Below are 7998 nucleotides of genomic sequence, written 5' to 3' on the forward strand. Positions count from 1 at the left end.
CCGTGTAGATTCCTCTCGGTTCTCCCTCTCGGCGAGCGAGCACCAGTACTTTCATTAAAAGAAGTCCATCAGGCTGCAGTAGTTGTTATGCAGAAGCGGTAACTCACATAATGGGGGATGGCATTTCTTTCCACTCGTGCTGCTCCGCTGATTCTAATAGCAACCTGGAGCTCAATTTCCTCCTCAAGAACATTGCATTTCATGTGGAATGTCAATTATTAAAATGCAGTGTCCCGTGTCTTACTTCTCACTAGATGAATTCATTTGCAAAACTTGCTAATTTATGCAAATGATCCTTAACCTGTAACTGCCTGGAATCTATTTCACCCTTTCTAGCTTTTGGCAGCTTAGAGCCTAGATGAGGGAAGGAAATCCATTAATGCAGAATTTGTCAGTTCTGTCATCATTATATTGGTTATTGAGTTGTTAAAAAACAAAATACCACCAAAGCAACAACAGATAAAAATGTGCTATTAAGTGGAAACCAGCTGACAGCTGGAGCTGAAAAGTCTAGAGATTAAATTAAAGGTGAGCCAGGATGAGAGGTACCTGCAATGTGCTGACACCCTGAGTAACGTAAGAAGCTAATGGCCTCCTTTCGGGAGCTACCAACTGGTTAGCCCAAGGAGGGCCTAACTGCTTCTAAGACGACAGATAGTAGTCAGAGAAGAAATGTCTTAGCCCTGGCCAGGTAGCTGGTTGGAGCATATAGTCCTGATGCAGCAAGGTTGTGGGTTCAATCCGTGGTCAGGGCACATACATGAAGCAACCAATGACCGCATAAACAACAAATCGATGTTTCTCTCTCTCCCTTCCTCTCCTTCTCTGAAATCAATAAATAAAAATTAAAAATTAAAAAGAATAATAAAAAAGACATGAAAAATTTTTTTCCTAAAAGTCAAACTGGCCTAGTTTTAGTAGCAACAAGTACAAAAGGAACTGTATGCAATTTTTAATTTTGGGTCCTGGTTACATGTAAGACAAGGCAGCAAAAAAAGAATACCAGTCAAGAGGGGGATCGCTATGTGTGCACGTGTGTGTGTGTACATGTCCACGTGTTCAAACATGTGGTACTACTGGGCCCGGCCAATAATTCTGAGTGTGCGGTCCCACAGGTGCCTCAGACATCAAATCTTGTAGTATTCCTCTGCATGAGTTGGGTTTTATACATTCTTATATCAGCGGCACCATATTTTAATCAATTTTTCTGACAAGTCATAAGCAATGTTTGCCCCCACTGGCCCTCATTGGCTACTACCCAGTCTCCTTTCATGAACAGTTTTTAAAAAGAGCTTTCTGCAAACCTTGGAGCTGCTTTTGCCTTTCCTTTTCTTTTTTTGAGGTCAGAGGAAGGATTCAGACTCCTGGCCTGGCTTCTGAATCCACACGAAATAGATACATCACATTGTTTTTATTCAATGTTCTTCATTCCAGCAAGTTCCTGGAGGCCATCAGGCAGTTGAGCAGCCTGGACTGGATTAGCCAGGGAGGTCTGGCCAGGAAGCAGAGGATCACAGTGTGTGTGTGCGTGTGTGTGTGTGTGTGTGTGTGTGTGAGAGAGAGAGAGAGAGAGAGAGAGAGAGAGAGAGACAGAGAGACAGAGACAGAGACAGAGATAGAGAGAGAGAGAGAGAGAGAGAGAGAGAGCGATGCACACCTGAGCTCTCGTCTGGACACCCACCACCCCAGGCCATCCATGCAGAATCTCTCCATCAGGCAGCCCCTCCACACTTCTGCGTCACACAGACCCCCCTCCGCAGGGATTTCCTTGGCCCCGCCTAAGCTCGGCCCTGACTTCTCTGAATCCATGCTACACGTACCTGGTCCTTGGAACTTGCTCTTCTGACTGGCATGTTGTAGTTTTCTTTTTCTTGTGCACCAATAGTTGCAAAGTGGGCAGGGAACATTCATTGTGGATATTAGAATGGATTCTTTTAACACCACAGTGGTTTCCAAGTGAAGAGAAAAAAAAAAAGAATCTGCCTTTGGTAAAAATGGGCAATTCCCACTTCAAGAAACTTGTCTAAACTCCAGAAGAATAAGGGAGTGCATGTTTAATCACTTGCTTTGCTCCTGTTTCTTTCAGAACCATGTCTCTTTAAATCTACTGAGGAAGATATTCCTTCTGGCCCACAGGATGCCAGAATGACTTGATGATTTATTTATGCAGCACTTGGCAGTCTATAGACCAGATTGTGGCTGAAGCTGAATTTTATGAGTCTTCCCCTAGTGAGTATATTTTAAAATTATATTAAAAATATATCTTTTAAAAACCTCAGTCATGTTTGGCCCAGCCTCAGGCCCTGAAAAACACAGCGATAGGAGTAAGAAATTAATTTTGCTAAGGACCTAACTGGTGAAATTTTTATTGTGAGAGATTAAGAACATGTTAAGTCTTCATGGGGAAAGGGAAAACTGGTGGTCAGACCTAAATGCTTTAGTGATATCAAATGCGACTTTTTCTATTTGTAGCCAGTCATTCAACAATTTCTTTGGCTTCTACTGTGTTCCATGAAGGATTTTAGTCCCAGGGGACAGTGGTGAAAAGGCAAGCACTGTTCCTTCTCTTCTGGAACAGACAGATCAGAGGACAGAGATGGATGATAAACAGGTAAATAAGTACTGTAGGTGAACAGTAAGGTTTCACATCACAATAAATTCCATGGAATAAAGCTGAGACTCGCCTAAGGTACTGTGGGTTTGCACGTTCTCCTGGGAAGACAGCCTCGCTGATGTCAAATCAGAAAAGTAGATATTCTTGCAAAATAATTTCCTGGATAGTTTTAGTTCTGCAAAACCCAGGTCAAAAGAAAAACGTGTTGTCAAACTAAAATGATAGGGTTTAGACCCCAAAAGATGGGGGTTGCAGACACCAAGGTGATTGGGCAGCATAGTGCTAGAGGAGGCTTTGAGTTCGGCATTGTGGCTTTAAACTTTACTTGATCGGTGATTAACTGGTGTTAAGGAGGCCCGAGTTTACAAAGTCTGAACTACATCTTTGTGTATGTATTGGTTTTGGGTATTCAGCTTAGTGATTAGACAATACGTGCGTCACATAATGTTCTCGGTGTTTCCAGTTCCCCACCTGGCACCGTACGGAGTTGTCACAGGATTATTGACTCTACTTCCTACGCTGTAGTCACTGCCCTGTGACTATTTCGTAACTACCAACTCGTGCTCCTTAGTACTTCCACCCTTTTCACCCAGTGCCCCAAACCTCCACCCCCTCCGGCAACGGCCAGCTCTCTGTGTCTATGAGTTGTTTGCTTGCTTTGTTCTTTAGATTTCACATACAGGTGAAATCGTATGGTATTTGTCTTTCTCTGACTGATTTATTCCACTGAGCATAATACCCTCCAGGTCAATCCATGCTGTCGCAAATGATAAGATTTCATTCTTTTTTATGGCCAAATAATATTCCATTGTGTATATGTAGCATAGCTTTTTTATCCACTCGTCTACTAATGGGCACTGGGGCTGCTTTCGTAGCCTGGTTACTGTAAACAATGCTGCAGTAAACACAGGGGCGCATATATTCTTTCGAATTAGTGTTCTGGGTTTCTTCAGATAAATCCCCAGAAGTGGACTCACTGGGTCATAAGGCAGGTCCATTTTTAACTTTTTGAGGAGCATCCATACTGTCTTCCGCAGTGGCTGCACCAGTCTGCATTTCCAACAACAGCGCATGAGGGTTCCAGAGGAGGAGCATTTTTATCAATGAGTAACAAAAAGTGACAGCAAGGATCAAAACTTAAAATCCTGATTAGTCTTTGAATGGATAAAGATGATGCGGCACACAATGGAATATTACTCAGTCATATAAAGAAAGAAATCTTGCCATTTGTGACATGGATGGGTATTATGGTAAGTGAAATGTCAGACAGATACCGTATTACTCCACTTACATGTGGAATCTAAAAACAAAATAAACAAACAAAGGAAACAGAAACAAACTCAGAGATACAGAGAACAAATTGATGGTTGCCAGATGGGGGGGCAGGGATTGGGAGGGCAGGGACTTGGGGGAACAGATGGAAAAGTTTAAGGGATTAAGAAGTACAAATTGCCAGTTACAAAAATAGTTACAAAAATAAAAAGTACTCGACTGATTGGGGTAATTACTTCATAAGTTATATAAATGTTGAATCGCTGTGTTGTATGCCTGGAACTAATACAATATCTTATGTCAATTGTAATTGAAAATTTTTAAAATTCCTGGCCAGTTTTTATTGAGAATTATTAATATCAATACCTTATATGTGCATGCCACTTTTTTAAGAGTAAAATTCATAATTTTATGTCCTTGGATTTCCACAATTATATTAAGAAACTAAGTTACAAAAAAGTTATTTAGCTTAAAAATGGTGACTCTGCCCTGACCGGTGTGCTCAGTTGGTTGGGCGTCACTCCACAAAGCAAAAGGCCGCTGGTTCAATTCCTGGTCAGGGCACATGCCTGGGGTGTGGTTTGGGTGCCCAGTTGGGGTGCCTGTAAGAGGCAACCAGTTGATGTTTCTCTCTCACATCGATGTTTCTCTCTCACATCGATGTTTCTCTCTATCACAGCTAGGTATTCACTCATAAATGCAGATGCTTCACAGTTTTAAAGGAAACATTTTTTGTGGTTACATACACACTGCCCCTATACCAGTTGAAAATAAAAACTTCCAATAGTCCATTATTTTGTCCCCAGTTTTCTCCATTTTTGTGTCGATATTTAAAACTGAAGTTGTGTCTTCAAAATGCAGAAATAACCACTTAAATAAGCAAATTGGTGGGAAAATGCTCAGGTTGGTCTTATATACCAAATAGGCTATTTGAAGCCATGGTTTGCTGTGGAGTCAAGCAGACAAGGACTCAAGTTCAAAGATATAGCCTGGCTCATGTTGTTGACACAGTGGAGATAGATTTTACTTCACTTAAATTCATACTAGAAAGTAAAGGTCAAAGGAATGCCGGGGGTTGTGCCTCAGTCTAGGCCAGAGGATATCAGGGCCTTGCTGTTACTCTCAACAACCACAGCCAAGAACAATCACTAGAGCTGAGCCTCCCACTGAACAATTAGAATCTGGACTTTTGCTTAAGAACTTCTGGCCAAGAAAACGAAAAATGAATATTTCAAATTAAACTCAATCATATTAATATCTTTACTTGGTAAATAAAAATCTTTTCTCAAAACATAAAATTTCAAGGGATTTATCACATAAAGGAATAGATGTAATTACTACCAGATAACATTCGTCGACTGCCAAAAGTATTTTAATTAATTTATTGGATATTGCATAAAACCTGAAATTAGGCACATTCCTGCCTATTGAGTGCCCAATCAGAATTCAACAACATAACACTCTTAAGCTGAGGTGTTTCTATCAGCAGTAAACTTACTAGTGATCATCTTTTTTTAAAAAAAAATTCAGTATTGTAACTTCTCCACAACGTAGTCTTCAGTGGCCAGGCCAGTTGAGATTCCTTTAGGAAAGAATTGTGCGTATCATTGTGCATTGAAGGTACTCAATGCATATTTTCACTGAAGGTGCCGAAGCATAACTTTGTGTTAGGATTACACTACTTTTGCCGTTCAAAAGTCTTGAGCAGGAGAAGGTTTGACTGTATAGGTAGGTGTTCCTTCTCAACTGTCATGTACACAACTATGCACCACGTTAAGCGGTTTGGGGAAACCTGGGTCTGGGCAGGTCCCAGATGCTTGAGAATGTGGAAGAACCCTCCTCCTCTGTTCTGTCAGGGCGCCTGGTGCTCCTGCAGGAGAAGGCGGACTGCAAACTCCACTTACACAATGGCTCACACTCTGACACCATCTGGGACAGGCAGGTTCGCCTACGTTCCAGGGGAAACCTTCTCAGTTGGTGGATTGTCTGGATCTCCTGGGACTTCATAAAAGATGTTCTCACACACAGCCAAAACCCTTTGGTTCTTTTTCCTATCCTTTGGGACTGTACTGAATCAGTCTCATCTCTCTTCTAGGTAATATCTGGCTTCTTTGGTTATTCTAGAAGATTCTAAGTCAAAGCTTCAGCGGAACTAGGAGTCTTAAGCAGGTGACACGACAGCATGGATGGGAAGGTCTAGCTTTGGAATTGGCTAGAACTGGATTTGAATCTCAGCCTGCTCTGTGAGCTTTGAGGTCCTTATTAATAAAACGGGAATGGTCATGTCCACTTTATAGGATGTTGTGACAATTAAATGACAAAACAGCCCAGCGCTAAGCATCTAGTAAGTGCTCAAAACTGCGAGCTCCCTTACCTCTCAACTCTTATGGACCCTTCCTTATTAATATACCTCAGTCTCAGAAATCATTTCAAGTCACAGATATACAAAGTGGATTTTGTGCCTCAGCTTTATCTGGCTGCATATTTCATTTGAAATTTCTGAGTACTTCACTGGTATAATGAAGCCTCCTTCTACCGTCATCCTTGGATTTCTTGTTCTGGAGCCCTTGTTTAAATAGAAAAGTGTGGAACAGTATTAACTTCCCTCAAATAGGGTTTAAGTTGGACTCACTCACCATAACGTGCAACATGCGGTACAATGGGGAGCGGGGCCACCAAGTATTATCCTCCAAGGTGGCATTAAATTCCATCCGGCATTTAGAACGTAGGAGCTTTGTCCTGTTCAAGAAAATAAATTTGGATTAACATTTGCTGAGTTCTATTGTTAATAACCATGGGAAGTAGTCAGGTTGAGTTAATTAAGTCATGTTTTTCCCCATCAAGGGCAGTCCTGTCCTGTCGCAGGAACAGGAATTCGGTCCCTTTTTATTAACATGACTTCTTAGAGGCAGTTTTCTGGAGAGACTCTGCGATTCTTAGGGCACAGTCTGTTTTCCTAACAGTCACCTAGACAGCATCGGTGTTGGTACTTCAAGAGTCATACAATAGAATGGTTATAGGTAATCCCATCTTCTGAACGAGCTTGAAATAAAAATTAAATGGGCCTTGCGCATTTGTGAAACTCAGTGTTTCGTCGGGGCCGTGCAACACGGAGTGAGGCTGAGAAACAGGGTGTTAATTCAGGCCCAATCACTTAATTCCAGTCTGTTATGTGCTGTATTTATTGCCCTCCTGGATCTGTTTTCTATGGCCTGATAAAGACACAGTGATTCTCTGAAGCTCAGTCAGGGACCATTTTATTTATATCGTTAGTTAGTCCAATAAAAGCACTGGCTTCAGCTTCAAGCTGTTATCTGCTTTGCAGCCCAGTCAGTAACGATGAAAGAGCTGATAGGATTTCACCTCTTGGGCTGGAGTTGCTCTGCAGTTGAAGGCGGCTTGTGAGGAGAGGGGACAGTCAGGACTGGACTGACTGTAGGAGAGTGGAGTTTGGTGTAACCAGATTAAGTCTGACTTGGGGTCAACTGCGGTTTTAGCCACAGATGTGAACTTCCCTTTGTGAAGTGTGTTGGTGTTGTGGAAACTAGATCGACTTTTTCAGGGTGAACTTAGACCCTTTTAAGCTGTGATTCTATTTGTGAACGAGACAAGTTTTTAAATTTTAATTAAAACCTCGCTGCAACCCTGTACAAAGTGAAACTAATGCTAATGTCGCGGAAAATAAAATGTTATGCAGGCCTAAAGCTGTTCATGCGTGGGCAGCAAAGGGGAAGTGATGAAAAACACACGCACTGGGACCACACTTCAGATACTCTTTTTAAAAATAGTTCTAATCGCATAGTTTAATGGATGATTTGATTGTTTTCCGAGCAGTCTGTAAAGTGATGTAAAGAGGCCCAGAATAAAGAAATGATGGTGGAAAACAGAGTTATAGGGGTCACACGAATTAGTGATACAGTAATCAGAAGATAACACAGGTGCAGTGATGTAGCATACTGTGTAATTACCAGCATTTCCAGTGGGGTTAATGCGCAGTTACCCATGTAGTAATGGCCATTATTTCATAGCAGATATGCAATTAGCTAGTGCACAGAAGAAGGAAATCATTATTTTTGCTTTGGCACTAAAAGATGGAGATATTTTAAGGACCA

Source organism: Desmodus rotundus, chromosome 2, assembly GCF_022682495.2.
Source record: "Desmodus rotundus isolate HL8 chromosome 2, HLdesRot8A.1, whole genome shotgun sequence".
In the NCBI taxonomy this organism is placed as follows: domain Eukaryota; kingdom Metazoa; phylum Chordata; class Mammalia; order Chiroptera; family Phyllostomidae; genus Desmodus; species Desmodus rotundus.